Below are 15909 nucleotides of genomic sequence, written 5' to 3'. Positions count from 1 at the left end.
AAATAATTGCTTGTTTTCCCACTAATTGAAATGCCAGCGCTGACACAAACAGGAATACTTGCGTAGCACTCTTTCTATTTTTATAGCATAGTTTGAGCATGGAATTTTAAGTCAAGGATCTGACTGCTAATACTTTCTCCAGGCTTGGTCTTTTTCAAATTCCATTGGCTCCAGACAGTCTAGAAAACTTGTTAATTACAATGAAAAGGACCTTTTGACTTTACTTGCCTTTGCTGTTAACGTTTTATCTGTTCTGTATTGCAGCTGTCTCACCAGTCTCTTTTGTGCTACTAGAAGCATGTAGACACTTACTTTACTTTGCTTTTTATGAGTTTAAGGTTAAAAAATGATGCTTTTGGTTAAAAAACAATGCACCTTACTTTGCTTTGCATTAGTTTAACGTTAAAAAATGCAGGTTTGGATTCTACTAAGTGGGAGATGGTGAGAATATTAATTTTCCTTGTTATGTCTTATTTTCCTCAACCATAAAATGATGCAATTAACGATCCTTACTTCATGGAGGTATTGTAAAGAATAAGTAAAATAATCTACATGAAGCATTTCACTTAGTACCTGGAAAAAGCAAGCTTTCAGTAAACACTAGTTATTCCTCTATTATTTTCTATATTCACTTTTTTTTTTTTAAAGATTTTATTTATTTATTTGAGAGAGAGAATGAGACAGAGAGAGAGAGCATGAGAGGGGGGAGGATCAGAGGGAGAAGCAGACCCCCTGCTGAGCAAGGAGCCCGATATGGGACTCGATTCCGGGACTCCAGGATCATGACCTGAGCCGAAGGCAGTTGCTTAACCAACTGAGCCACCCAGGCGCCCTCTATATTCACTTTTAACATTATTTAGATTATTTAGATTATGACCTTCATAATGTCAGGGCTCACGGAAATGATTTCCCCAATTCTAAGATACCAATTACTTAATTAACTTATACTCAATTCAACTAATACTCATATCCTTTTAGCTTATCTATCCTATAAAATAATCATAAACTTTAAAAAGCACAAACTTTCTCTATTCTTATTTTATCTTTATATGATTTCAAGTCATATAACTTCCCTGCTTCTAAGTGCCTCACTGCTAATACACTTACCCAGTAAATTATAACCCATGAACAATTTTATTCATTCAGGAAAACATATATAATTCTGCAGGCTAAAATTTAGTTTGTCACATAAGTCTTTTGCCTAAACAAACACACTTTGCAAATGACTACCCTATTTATGTACTAAAATAAATGCATTCAGAAAGTAAGTTCTAAAATTGTGTTCCATCTTTAGACAAATATTTACAAACAAGTTTTCTTGCTGAATGAAAATACCATGTTGGCTGGTTGAATTTTTACTCTCAAATAATTGTGAATTTTTTTCCCAAAAAACATACTGAATTAATTGCATATTTTAATGTTGTAGTCAAATATACTGCCAAACTTACTTCTGCACCTTAAGTCCCTCTAAATTGTCCTATTTTTTTCCACAAGTACACTTTGCATATTTCTTTTTGATTAATTTTCTGGCAAAATAAATTATTTGCAAAATTCCCTGTCATGTGCTTTTTTCTTTTGCTTTTCCAGTGTGGGTTAAAAGTAAAAAAAAAAATCCTTGTACTATCGTATAACTTCTATGACTAAAAAGTACAGATAATTTGCTTGTTTTCCCAGAGAAGTGGGCAGGCAGCCAAACCTCACAACCAAAATTAGTTCCCAATTTGGTGTTCGATGTCATTTCACAAGGACTGGAATGAAAAATGAGACATTGGACATGTTAACTCTGAGGAAAATTATCACTTCACCTTGTATAGGGCGTCTTTACAGGATGAAATCAGAGGAGATAAATCATCTCGTCCTGTGACAGATCTGCCCGTCATGTAGGGGAAAAATGTCCCAGAGTGAGGAGGCAGGCACTGTCTGAGTTTCCTTCAGGTTATGACCAGGTATATTTTATGCCTCAAAATAATCATAGAAATTTGGAAATGGAGATGATGTATGCAGGACACACTTAACCAAGTCAATTTTTCCCAATGACATTTTAAGTGTATGTATATAAATACAAATAGAAATGCATACATATTTGTGAGCTGCATATATCCTTGAAATGGTTACTGAGTAAAGAAAACATTTACTGAATGCTTACCATGATCAGGCATCATAGTGGCCTGTGATAATCAATACAAGTAAAAGCAAATGTCCAAGTATGAGGCATGGGGTGTTCTGTCCTCCAAATTTTCCTTCAGAAAGCAGGAAATCAGCTTATATTAAATACTTGCAAAGCTGGTCATATTATAGTAAATCTCTCACATAATTTATTTTGAAATCCAAAGTACTTTTGGGAAAAAGTACATTAACGAGAAATGATATCACTCCAAATCAAATTTTGTTACATATAGAGGTCACCTTATGGAAATAGGAACAATAGATGCAAAGATATTTTATCCAGATTTTGTGTTTATTCCTGAGCTATAGTATCACAACTGAGAGTTTTGGTTGCTGTTTTAAACAAGTATTTTTTAAAGTAATAGAGAAGCACTAATGGGGAATTTGAATATAATCCTTCAACACTAAAAATTAGCCTAAATGGTCAATGAACGGGTCTTTGTAGCTTGAGATAAATACTTGATGGCAGCGACACCATTTAAAAGAGTTGTATCTCACATTTTTAAAGGAGGTCAACGTCAAAACTTCTAGATAACTCCAAAGTAGTTCTAAATTTAATAAAGTTAAAGCTATATATTTCTGCTAAAAACTGAAAAAAAAAAGCGCTAGTATTATAAAGATAAAGCTATGTTATGAGGGCTCTAAATAAAGTATTTCCTTCTAAAACCCTATTCCAGTTTGGCTGAAAAAAAAATCCTCTTGAAATCATCTTATTAAATAGGCACTCTATCACCTTATATTTCTGGTTACTTGATATTTATAATAGTACATTATAAAAATAAAATTTTTTGAATAAATGAATGTTCCCACATGAAATTTTATGTCTTTAAAAATTATACAATCTCAAACATTGAATAATATATCTATAATTAAGAAATTAAAATAATTTAAAATAATTATTTGGGTTGATCCTTCCAAGGAGACCCAAATGTGATAAGCCTATCTGTGACTTTCTGTAAGGTTTCATTAAATCTCTTCTTTAGCTCACAGTAATATTATATTGGGGCTCATTGTTCACTCTTTTATTCATCATGCATATATTGAGCACATCCTCTTGCCTGGGTCTTGTCCTGGGCACCAGATGTACAATGTAAAAAAAGTAGACAGGTCAACTCATATCTTGAATTCTAGTGACCATAGATTTTGTTCATACAGTTGATTGTTTAGGACTATTGTAACCTTAATATGTAACCTTAACACTAACATATGTCATATTGTCATATGAGCCAGACAAAGGAAAGTACACAGGACCAAATAGGTCAGCAGGAAAAAGAAAATGATAGGAGATGCTTAAAAGCTAAGACTAGACAGGCCATTAACACAGGAAGGAATGCTACGAGTTTCAAAGAAAGTAATCTGGATTCAGTAGTTATGTTATTTTCTATGCAACTGATGGAGGGGGGTAATTTAGAAACTGCCACAGAGATTAACTAGGAAAAAATACATTAGCTGGCTCTCTTTTGTCTAAGGGTAAAGCAAAAACTCCACCTGACTGCATTCATACATTCATTTCATTTTTTACTCCTTAAGTCATTCATCAAAAATTTATTGGGCTCGGGGCACCTGGGTGGCTCAGTTGGTTAAGCTACTGCCTTCGGCTCAGGTCATGATCCTGGAGTCCCAGGATCGAGTCCTGCATCGGGCTCCCTGCTTAGCAGGGAGTCTGCTTCTCCTTCTGACCCTCCCCCTCTCATGCTCACTCTCTATCTCATTCTCTCTCTCAAATAAATAAATAAAATCTTTAAAAAAAAAAATTATTGGGCTCCCTCTATCTACCAGATGTCCTTCTATTTCATGGGTATAGAGTAGTAAAACAAACTAAAAAGAAGTCCTTGTCCTTACGGAGCTTATATCCTACTGGAAAAATAAAGATAATAAATATACCGTATATTTATAATATAGTCATGTACTGGCAAATCTATATATAGATTATGTGTAGTATACATATTATACATAGATATGGATGGTATATTATCTACATTTACATTTCTATATATCTCTATCTATGGGAACATAGAAAAATAATAAAGAAGAAAACTGGGATGTGAAATGGCAGGAGAGAAAGAAGAGAGTTAGGAGGTTTATAAGTAATTTCACATTCATTATTTTAAAATTACGCTTCTTTCCTAGCCATCTTGGACATGATGCTTCACATGTTCCCAGTTTCTCAAACACCACACTCTCTCCCCACTCCATGCTTTTTTTTAATCTTTTTTTTTTTTTTTAAGATTTTATTTTGAGAGAAAGAGTGCGAAAGCAGGGGGCGAGGGGCAGAAGAGAGGAAGAGGGAGAGAGAGAATATCAAGCAGACTCCACGCTGAGCATAGAGCCTGACACAGGGCTCAATCTCATGACCCTGAGATCATGACCCTGAGATCATGACTTGAGCCGAAATGAAGAGTCAGACGCTTAACTGACTGAGCCACCCAGGCACCCCTCTTGTATGCCTTTAGATCTATTGCTCTATCTATTTGGATGCTGCTCCCAAACTTCTTTAAATTGAAATTTAACACTCCCTGACTTTTGCTTCAAAGCCTGGCTTAATATGACACCCTCTATAATACATTTTTTCATCCAGGCCCCTCACTCAATGGTGCCTGAGAGCCCAAAAATGAGCTCTATGGTCACATTACTTTCCTGTTACAAGAATACTCCAACTCACTCTTCAACATTAAACAAACTTTTTTTTTTTTAATTTCACTAAATATGAATTGTCTAGCATCATCAAGTTCTCTGTCAGATGTTTTTTCTTTCCATTATGTCACTTCTAGTTCAGTATCAATTGTTTGGAGAAGCTGGTTTTATGTTTAAAGGATATCACTTTTACCCCAGAAATTACTGTAGGCCAACATTATGGTTCTGAAACCTGGAGCAAGAGAGAAGGACTCAGGATACAGAAGACTCCCCTTAGAATGAAAAGGGAAACTTATTATTTTCATTTTTTAAAGTAGATCATGACTGTATATTCGTAGTAAATCTCAAATGGTACTATGGATATTGAAAAGAGGCTTTTTGTTTGTTTGTTTGTTTTGATACAGAAACACTGGTATAAAATTCCCTCTCAGCAGCAAGATAATTAATATATAGCATAATGAAGCCATTTAGAGTATTATGAGCAAAAATAATTATTAATAGAAGTTAGCAATTAGTAGAATTTAGGCTGCATTTGCATATATACCAGCGGGTGGGGGGGAGGGTTGCTGTTAATTTAAATAGCAACTTTAGAAAATGATATTAGTGTTAATAAAAGGTAAATGTGCACTTGCTTTTTTTTTTTTTAAAGATTTATTTATTTATTTGAGAGAGCGAGAATGAGAGAGAGAGAGAGTACATGAGAGGGGGGAGGGTCAGAGGGAGAAGCAGGCTCCTCGCCGAGCAGGGAGCCCGATGCGGAACTCGATCCTGGGACTCCAGGATCATGACCTGAGCCGAAGGCAGTCGCTTAACCAACTGAGCCACCCAGGCGCCCAAATGTGCACTTGCTTTAAGAGTGTTTTTTATACACAATGTTTAAGGAAAAATTATATTACTTGGCATCACTCTGCCAGTAGTGTTTCATGGGCAATTTATCTTCTCGCCTCGGAAAATGTACCATTCTAATCTAAAGTCCATCTGTCTAGTAGACTGATCTAAAATGCAGATTCAGCCATTATGCAATTTTGTTTAAAATGCACCTTTGGTTTCTCCAAATCTCAGGAAAAAGTATTAAAATTTCTATTCTTCAATGCCTGTCAGTGTGACCCTTGTGTACCCATCTTGCCCATGCACTTCTTGTCAATGTTAAAGAAACAGTTTTCTTTCCAGTCCTACTACCGTCTTGCAACTCTACCTATTTCAGGTATTCATACTTTTGCAGAAACTATTCCCTAGGTTTGTAAAGCGTATTCCCATGTATTATTAAGGTTTCTCCAATTCCCTGTATTTTAATATCAGCTGATGTTTTATTTCCTTCAAGATTAGCAATCTGTCTTCCACATTAACAGTCTTCTAAATCCAGACTGTATAATCAAACTCCCCAAGTAGTTTGTGTGTAATCTTAATTTGATTTTTGTCACAAGTACAATTTCTATATTATACTTGCATATTTACTTGTCTCTCTCCAGCATTGTTATGTGACACTCCATAACCTTAGTTTGTTATTTTTGGTATATATATATATATTTATTTATTTATTTATTTATTTTAGGGTTCATGATTCAGTCCCATCCCAGAAATTTTGATCAACTCGGGCTTAAATTAAGCCTGAATCATGAATTTAAAAGAAAGAATCAAAAGAAAAAAGAAAGGAAGACCAAAGAAGTATTTGAAAATAATCACTTGGTAGCCAAAAGTTTGGAATCAGTGTCCTGAAAGGAATTCTGTAATCCTAATACATTACTTAATGTTTCTGGAACATTATAAGAAGAGAGAAAAAAAAAATTGAAAAAAAGAAAAAGTAGGTCTTCAATATAAATATCAACTTGGAAAACTTGATCATGCTTCAGTTGATTTAAAGATATTCAAAATATTGTATCATCTTATTAACCACCCTCATTTGTAACTCTGTGACCAATGGTACCTAACATCCTTATTGTTCTCAAATGTATCTTAATAAGACACTATAACAAAGAACAACACACTCTTTGGTAAGACATCCCAGGGTAATTTGTCCCATGGCTAAGGGGACTCTTAGACAGACCCAGGTACAAGCCTTCCACCCTGCTCCAGAAACCACATAGCTCTAGGTGTGCAAACATCCACAGGTCCCTGGTGCTATCATCCAAATTCTCATTTCTCTACTTCTTATCAAAAGTCACCTGTCTTAGGTTCCATTCTCCCAGAGTTCTGTCTCTGCTTTGGTTTGCAGCTTATGTAATAAACTGAAGTAAAGTATACCAAAGCCTTCAGTGGGCTACATTCCTTATCCAATTATGTATCATCTTCCATTTATATTTTAAAAAAAGAACTTCTGGAATTAGAGTAACTTACTGGGAATCAGTGACATCAAAAATAACAATTCAGGAGTGAGACAGGTTGTTGCATTCTTTAAGAAAAAATAATTCCAAGTTCATAATCAGCTAGACTATACATATGGCAACAAATAAATGTCATTTGAATGTTTTTAATTACTTATGTTTTTAGGAAGAATGAGATCCCTTTTAAATCATGTATTTATACTTTATAGGATTACTTAGTGTTTCACGTGACTCGATATCGTCCTTCCTGCAGGGCACCATTGCTTGATATTTGGTTTGGCAGGAGAGGGGAGCACAGCAAGCAGAGCAATGAGGTGCTAGGTATCTTTTAGCCACCTTATAGTAGCTAAATTTAATTTAATTCTAATCCAGGGAACACTAAAATGTCTCAATTAACTTAGCATTGAGTAATTAAGAATATGAATATTTTTAATATAAAAAGCACCGGGATCCATTTTATAAAGGTTGTTTAAATATAAGAACAATCAACATGATAATAGATTACCACATAGAAGGCATGCAGAGCACACTAATAAACGATAAAATATAATCAGAACATAATGAACATACTAATGTAAGGCTAAAATGTTTTAAAATTAAGAACATAAATTCATTTCTTAACATATCATAAAACAAACATATTCCATAATGTTGCCACTGATTTATCTCTTACTTTTGTTGGGAAAAAAAAAATCCAGCATTATAATATTTAATTACAGCTATTTAATAAACATTAAAACAGAAAAAATGACTTAATTCTCTTTTGATGAAGTCATAATATTACAAAAGTATAGCATATCTCTTACAGATGAAAAATGAGAAAGAAAAAATTGCATTAAATCATGAAATGAAATCCATAATCCTTGGATCACAATGCATTATGTGTCAGAGCTTGAGCAATAATTTGGTTTGTTGAAAACATGAAATTCAGAGAAAACTGCCTAAGTCTACTGCAGTTTTTAACTGTTAGTATTTCATTATACACTTCAAGAAAGACATTGTTAGTTTGCTTGCTTGTTGATTTGTTTTTTAATGTTCTTGAAAGTACTGTAGCCAGGTTATTACAATTTCCTTTGGCATCTGGTAATCATATATTTGATCACTAAGGTCATTTTGCCACTGCCAGCTCTTATTAACTCTTAACATTTTTTTTCTTCACACATGTCTCAGTTCATATTCTTCACTGAACTACTGCAATTTAAAGCTCTAATCTAATGGCTCTCCTGTGGCACAGGCCAGCTAACCTAAACATAAAATGGCTCTTGAAATCAGATAAGTATTTGTTAAAATTATTAATCCAGAAAATAGCTTTTAGTCACTTAAATTCCAATCAGTAACCTGAATTCCCCAGCTAAACACTGTATTAAATAAAAATGTATTCCACTTGCCTTGTCACTCACAGCATCCCACTCTGCATTCAAAATGCTAAACTTTCATTATCAAAAATTCTTTTTTTTTTAACATTTTTATTTATTTATTTGACAGAGAGAGAGACACAGCGAGAGAGGGAACACAAGCAGGGGGAGTGGGAGAGGGAGAAGCAGGCTTCCCACGGAGCAGGGAGCCCGATGCGGGGCTCGATCCCAGGACCCTGAGATCATGACCTGAGCCGAAGGCAGACACTTAACGACTGAGCAACCCAGGCGCCCTCATTATCAAAAATTCTCGCCAAATAAACAACCTCGCCTTGATATTATTTAAATTGCATATGCTGGATAAAAATAACCGGTAGAGAACCTCCCCTTTATATCTGGGCAAAGGACTCTCGGGGTACTTCAGAAAATACTTGATTCTGTTGGTGGTTTTCTGTGACAGCTTTTTTTTTTTTTTTTAAAGATTTTATTTATTTATTCAACAAAGAGAGAGGGCTCACAAGCAGGGGGACCCGCAGGCAGAGGAGAGGGAGAAGCAGACTCCCCAATGAGCAGGGAACCCAAAGCGAGGCTTCAACCCAGGACCCTGGGATCATGACTTGAGCTGAAGGCAGATGCTTAACTAAGTCCCCCAAGCGCCCCCTGTGACAGCTTTTATATATGACTTGCACAATAAATTTCAACTTCTTTCTTCTCATTATTACAGATTTTTAAGTAAAATGCAGAAGCTTCTAGCCACTACTCCTTTTTAATTCCACTATTTTATAATTAAGGACATTTAGCGCCTGAGCTGGCCTTGGTGCTGCAGCTCTATCCTGTCCACACACACAGCCCACCCCCCCCACCCCCCGCGCCTCCCACTCCCCGGCCATCTTTTAACTCTTCTGCTGCTGGGCCCTGCCCTGTGCATTTTAGAAATCAGCTACTCAGGGAGAGCGACTTTTATTCCTATGAGCCATCTTCTGAGCATCCTCTTCCAGAGACAGGGGAGTCTCTGGGCCTCTAGATCAGGTCTGGTGCTCATCTCTGCAGGGTTTGTGGCTGTTTAGGCCTCTAAACATGCTCCAGATGTCACAAGGCACATTACTGCAGTAAGGAGCATCAGACTCTAGACTGGAGATTTGAGCATAAGCAGGTTTGTACACAACCATATTATCTGGACAAAACAATTCCAGTCCACAGTTTCCTTTATCCAGAATTGAAAACTGTAGTAGAAACAGAAGATGAGATTACACCTGAAGTTGTCAAAATAGAAAATGAATCAGAAATTATGGGGAGCATGCGTGAAGCACTTGAGGGAGAATTGGATTCCATGGCAAAACATGAATCCAAGGATGATAAAATTTTCTAGAAGTTTAAAACTAAAATAGCCCTTGAGCCAGAACAGTTTCTCAGATATGGCAAAAGGACTGCACCCATCTGGATCTCTGGTGAAAATATCCTTCAAGGAAAGGTTATTCCACATTGCCTGTGGTGCTAAGAGACTATTTGAATTTCAGGTCATGCCTCAGATGCTCAACTCCCTAAAGGCCGATAGGCTGGGCAAGAGTGTCGATTGTGGTATCCTGGCTGTCTTCACCTGAGCTGAAAGCTATAGACTAGAAATTGGCGACACAGATGAATTTGTTTGCAAGATCTAACAATACACCCTAAAGACAACGTGGTAAAGCCTTACAAATGCTCATAATCTCTTAGACCTTGCAATTCCATTTCTAGGACTTTTTCCTAAGGAAATAATTATACCAGAGACAAAGGTAAAAAGGATGTTGTTTCAGATGAGTTTACAATATGTAAATACTAGTGAGACAAAAATGTCCAGTGACAAACAAGTAAATAAATTTGGGTTTATCTCTATAGCAGAAGGAAATGCAATCTTAATGATACAGACCTATATCCACATCAAATAAGATACAGGTTTAAACAGACACCATAATATTCATAGTATGTTCATATTTTTGTACAGTATTTATACATGTGTATGTCCACAGAAATCTGGAAAGATACATGCTTGGTGGGAATTAGTTAACTATGAATGGTAGGACTAAGTGAAATAATCATTTTACCTATGTGTTTGCTTCCTTCTACAATAAAAATGGGTTAATCGCCCAACTAAGACAAAAAAAAAAATAAGTATGTTTAGTTAGGGCATTTTAGATTTCACGTAACAGAAATTCACTTGAGCTAGCTTAAGGAAAACAGGGTATTTTTTAAAGTACAAAGAGATGTTTGATATCAGGACAGAAATGCAGCTGGGCCTTAGGAAAGACTGTAAACCAAACAAAGAGAGCTATCCAAAACACAGAACATGTGAGTTTTCTTTGGTTTTTCATTTCTAATTCTTCTGAGTTGGCTGCAGTCATCTTTTCTAGCACAGCAGTATTCCCTATTAGTCAATGCACATGATAAAAACAAACAATAAGGGACGCCTGGGTGTCTCAGGTGGTTAAATGTCTGCCTTCGGCTTAGGTCATGTCCCGGGGTCCTGGGATCGAGTCCTGCATTGGGCTCCTTGCTCAGCGGGGAGCTTGCTTCTCCCTCTGCCTGGCACTCCCCCTGCTTGTGCTCTCTCTCTTTCTCTTTCTCTCTGACAAATAAATAAATAAAATCTTTAAAAAAATAAAACAAATAATAACAAAAACAAAAACAAAAATAGAGCCACCCAATTTTAACCAAGTAAAGTTTAATTTTTCTCTTTCTCTCCCTTGGTCTGAATCCTAAATTTCCAGGGCAGGATCTCTCAGTGACCGAGCATGGGCCAGGGGTTCCTTCACTGAACTAGCACTAATGTGGCCACATTTCACATCAACAAAACATACCTCATTCTAGATGTCAACTTTTGCTTATGGAATTGATTTACCTCTTGACCAGAACTAGGTATGGAAAATGGGGATCAATTTCCTGGCGTATATTTATTCTCATAGAATGAGAGAAACTTGGAAACCAATATATTTATCAAAGAAAGAAACAGAAAATGGGACCATCGAAAATATAACAATGTATAGACTACAGACTTTACCATCAGTTAAACTTGCATTCACATTCTGACTGCCATTATACACGTTTTGTGCATGACATTTAATTTTTTGAGCATCATTTCCTCAATTGTATAAAAATAATATTTACCTCATAAAATTGTTTTGTGGGTTAAATGGCATGATGAATATAAGTGAGTTTTGTGCAGATAGTGTATCAATATAGTGAATTAATATGGCTAGTCCTGCCAATGGCTCAGGTCCCTACTCTGATGAAATCTTTTCAGAAAATCATTCCTCGATTATCTCACCCCTTACTCTGCTTTATTTTTCTCATTGCACATGTTATTGTTTAAATTATGTCATCTCTGTCCATATTTGTTTTTTGGCTATCTCTTCAATCAGACTGTAAAGTTCAGGAGAGCAGAGTTTTTGTCCACATCGCTCACTAACATAGTTTCACTTTCTGGAACAATGTTTATTAGATGCAAATTTGTTTAATGATGGAAATGTATATTAAACACAAAACAGCCATTATATTTCAGTGAAATGTTAGAACAAGTAGTCCAGCTTCCAGGTCTTTGAATATATTGTGTCATGAATAAAGAAATATTCCTTAATTAAATGCTGAAAAGAAAGATTCTGAAAATTTTCATGGGATTTCTTAAGGTTGTAAATGTAAAGAGAATGTTTCCCAATGAAAGTGAAGAAAATAATAATTAGGAAAGTAAAAGAAGATTAGAAAATGGAGTCCATATGTTTCCCATTATCCCAAAGATATAAAAAGTAGAATAAAATTTCTAAAAATGCTCTCTTTGCCTATCAGAAGGTACTTCTGGATGGTGATGTTATGCAAAAAGTTTAACTTGCATTAATAGTTTAATGAACATTCTGTTTTTAAAGATTTTATTTACTTATTTGAGAGAGATCGAGAGCGAGAGATTGAGAGAGCACCGGAGAGGGAGAAGCAGACTCCCACTGAGCAGAGAGCCCGAGGCGGGGCTCAATCCCAGGACCCTGAGATCATGACCTGAGCTGGAGGCAGATGCTTAACCAACTGAGCCACCCAGGTGCCCCTAGTTTAGTGAATATTGTATGTTTACAACATGGAGCAGGTGGTACTGCCTTACAGTGCAATGAAGGTTGTTTTGGTTTAGATGAAATACTGTAGGTTTGAAATAATGTTATTTATATCCAGCTATTAAATCATACCAACAGTGAATTTTAAGTGAGTAGTTGAGCTCCTATGGATCCTTGCCCACAAGGTGATACGAAACAAGGAAGGAAGAACATCTGGCATTAAGGAAGGGGTAAGCATTTAAAAAGTGGAATAAAAAAGAGTATTGAAGCCGAAGTAAAAATAGAAACCAAGATAGAGAAATGTAAAGATCCATTCCAGAATTTTCTCTAAGTTTGTCTTTCGTGTGATAACTCAATGGCCACAAAAGGTTGAGATTACAAAGCAGAGTCAAATACCACAAAGAATGAGAGAATTTCAGAAATTAGTGGAGCAAGTGTTTCTACAGAAATACAATCAATCATGGAAAAATATTAGTGCAAAGAAATTTTAAAATCAACATTATGATATCCCATATTTCATTGCTTTCTAGCTTCATTCTTTCTTATTTCTGAATCTGATATTCAAACACCATTTTTCATGTTCCATATGACTATTTGGAAATATTATCATCTTGTTTTGAGAAGTTAGGCTCTAAGATTAAATGCACTGATTTGTAGCCACAGGGAGAGAAAGTACTGCAGGAAGAAGATCTGTAATCAGCCCCTAGAAGTGTATGATACAAATGAGATGAGATAAACATACACCATATACAATGTACAACTAAATAGATGTAAAATATAGACATAATTTCTGAAGGTACATGTAATAATATACTGTGGCTATTTAGTGAAAAAGTGCAATTTATGCTAATTGTATAAGGGAAGGAAAAGCAATAAAAAATCATTTATAATTTTCAATGCCTTGGTTTTATTTAAAAAGTAAATTAAGATATTTATAATTTATATCATCCATACCATGTATAATATATAATGCATATATTAGCAACAAATTGTTCTCATGGTCTTAGAATATTTTTTGTTTAATTAAAAACCATACTATCACCTAATGAGAAGAAACGTAATGTTATTGAACCATTTATTTTTTTCAAAATTATACTCTACCCTACGTGTACAGAATAATAATGTATGCTAAGGTATGAAGATTAAAAGAGGTAATGTATACAAACACTCTTCTAAAAATGCTTTACAAAGCAAAGAATGTGTTTTATCTTAACAAATTAAGGTAATGCTGTGAGCTAGACATGAAAAATTTAAAGGTTGGCAATAAGAACAAAGATATACAATGTTTGAAAAATGGTTAGTGTCTCTTGAATATCCACATCAACATTCATCTTAAGGGGACATAAACATGTGTCCAGATTGTTTCTGTTCTTCTGGCATTATTTTTCCAAAAATAATAATTAGCAAGCATTATACTATATTTCCCCTAATAACCCATTTATTTATTGTCTTAACAAAGACAGTTTTAGAATAAAAGAAGCTTCGGGCACTTCTATTATTATAACAAATGTCTCATGAGATGTGATGATGTGCAGGTTACAACATTCTGATAGTGATTTCTAATGCATTACAGTAGGATGTGGACCCTTGAGAATCACATGAAATTCTCTTCCATCTAGATTACATTTTCTCACTGTCCCAATGTGCTTGATATGAACTGACACAGCCATAAATATGTTTATATAAATGGCACGCTGTCAGAGTTAGATAGAGAAATATATAGCACTGAGTGAAAAATAATTTCAGATACTTTTCAAGTGCTTTTTGCTGTTGTAACAGTAATTCCTGCAAATCACATAGTAGACTATGTAAAATAACAATACTACCTACAGATTTAGTGCACTGTGTATTCTTTGAGGAAGGTTGAAAATTTGTGTTCAGATAGTACCTAAGTGTATTGTGCAGGATAATTGAACTTTCTGGTGGTTTATAGATCTCCAGTTCCCTACACTCTCTCTTGAGAAAGAAAACCAAGTGCTCTTGTCCTTCTGATAAATTATGAATGACCAGTGATCACTGCATGTATATCTAATTAATGAGAGAAATAGGTTCACAATATTCTAAATGTATACACAGAAAAAACACATACATTAATTGTGTTGTGAATTGAGAAAATATGTATTTCAACAACACTCATAAGATTATCAAAAGAGAAATTAAATTTATCAAATGCTTAGAACAGTGCCTCTTAATAAGTACAACACAAGTTGTTATTTGATAGATTTAATAACATGAAATTTATAAATCTCTTCAAAATTATTGCATTGCCTGCGCAAAACCTCACACGAAATTTATTTCATATTTTGAATATGATTGTCCCTTTGTCCTTTTATTTTGTCTAAATAACTGCTGGTGTTAGATATGATTGAGCCCTATGATTGAGTTGGTTCACTAAATGTATTATTCAGGCTTTTCAAACAGTAGGGTGGTATTCAGAGGACTTTGCCATGTTGCATGATTATTCAAATTGGTGAAATATTTTAGTTTCATAATCCAAATTGTAGCACTTGTGATGGATTTTATATCCAACATTTTTTTTTCAATTTTTTATGTCATACTCTTGACTACTATGCTCATTCTATTTGTCAACAATTTTAAGCTTGCCATTATTTAAAGCTTGATTAAAACATCAACTCCTTCATAAAGTATTCTCCAAATTCTATACTAATTTTCTTCTTCTTTAAACTCTGTGTCAAATATAAAGGCAGCAGGGACATTTTTGAAAAACTTGTACCTTTCTTTATTGAATCTTTTATTTCCACCTTTGCTCAACAAATCCAAAGTCTGTTAAAAAACTTTGCAAGTAGACTCTAGATTTTATATGAAAATTTGAAGGTCCAACAATGTTGAAGGAAGTCTAGAAGAAAGAAGAATAAAGTTGGACATAATCTATTGAATCTTGAGATGTACTATATATGCAGTAAAGCCGGTTGGCCCTTTGCCCTCATGTATTGGGAGATGACCTCCAAACCTTCCTGATAAAGTTTTCTTTGTTTACCTGGAGATACTGTCTATTAGTCTATGCAGGAAGTGGGTGGTCAGCCACGTCTACATGATCAACCCCCAGTAAAAAGTGGACACTAGTGTATGGGATTTCCTTGTTGGCAATATTCCATGAGAATTGCCAGACCTCATTGCAGAGAGAAATACCAGCTCTTCACACCACCCCTCTAGAAGATGACAACTGGAAGCCTGGCATCTCTTGCACCTGTCCAATATGACTTTTGCTTTTGTTAATTTTAATCTGTATCCTTTCACCATAATGAATGGAAACCATGAGTATAACAACTCTTTCTGGGTTCTAGGAGACTCTTTATTGGTTTGTGACTCTGAGGATGATCTTGGAGGCCTCCTAACTATAAG

General features: G+C 35.0%; 1 pseudogene; it reads left to right on the top strand.

The window, feature by feature from the left end:
• LOC102746923 (uS5 assembly chaperone PDCD2 pseudogene) overlaps positions 1-10134 on the top strand; it is a 44646-nt pseudogene extending 34512 nt beyond the window's left edge.
• The last annotated feature ends 5775 nt before the right edge of the window (positions 10135-15909 follow it).

The sequence above is a fragment of the Leptonychotes weddellii genome, chromosome 6, assembly GCF_054177405.1.
Source record: "Leptonychotes weddellii isolate Sample4059 chromosome 6, ASM5417740v2, whole genome shotgun sequence".
NCBI lineage: Eukaryota > Metazoa > Chordata > Mammalia > Carnivora > Phocidae > Leptonychotes > Leptonychotes weddellii.
Note: the sequence above shows the minus strand (reverse complement) of the source record. Positions and strands in the feature narration are given on the sequence as shown.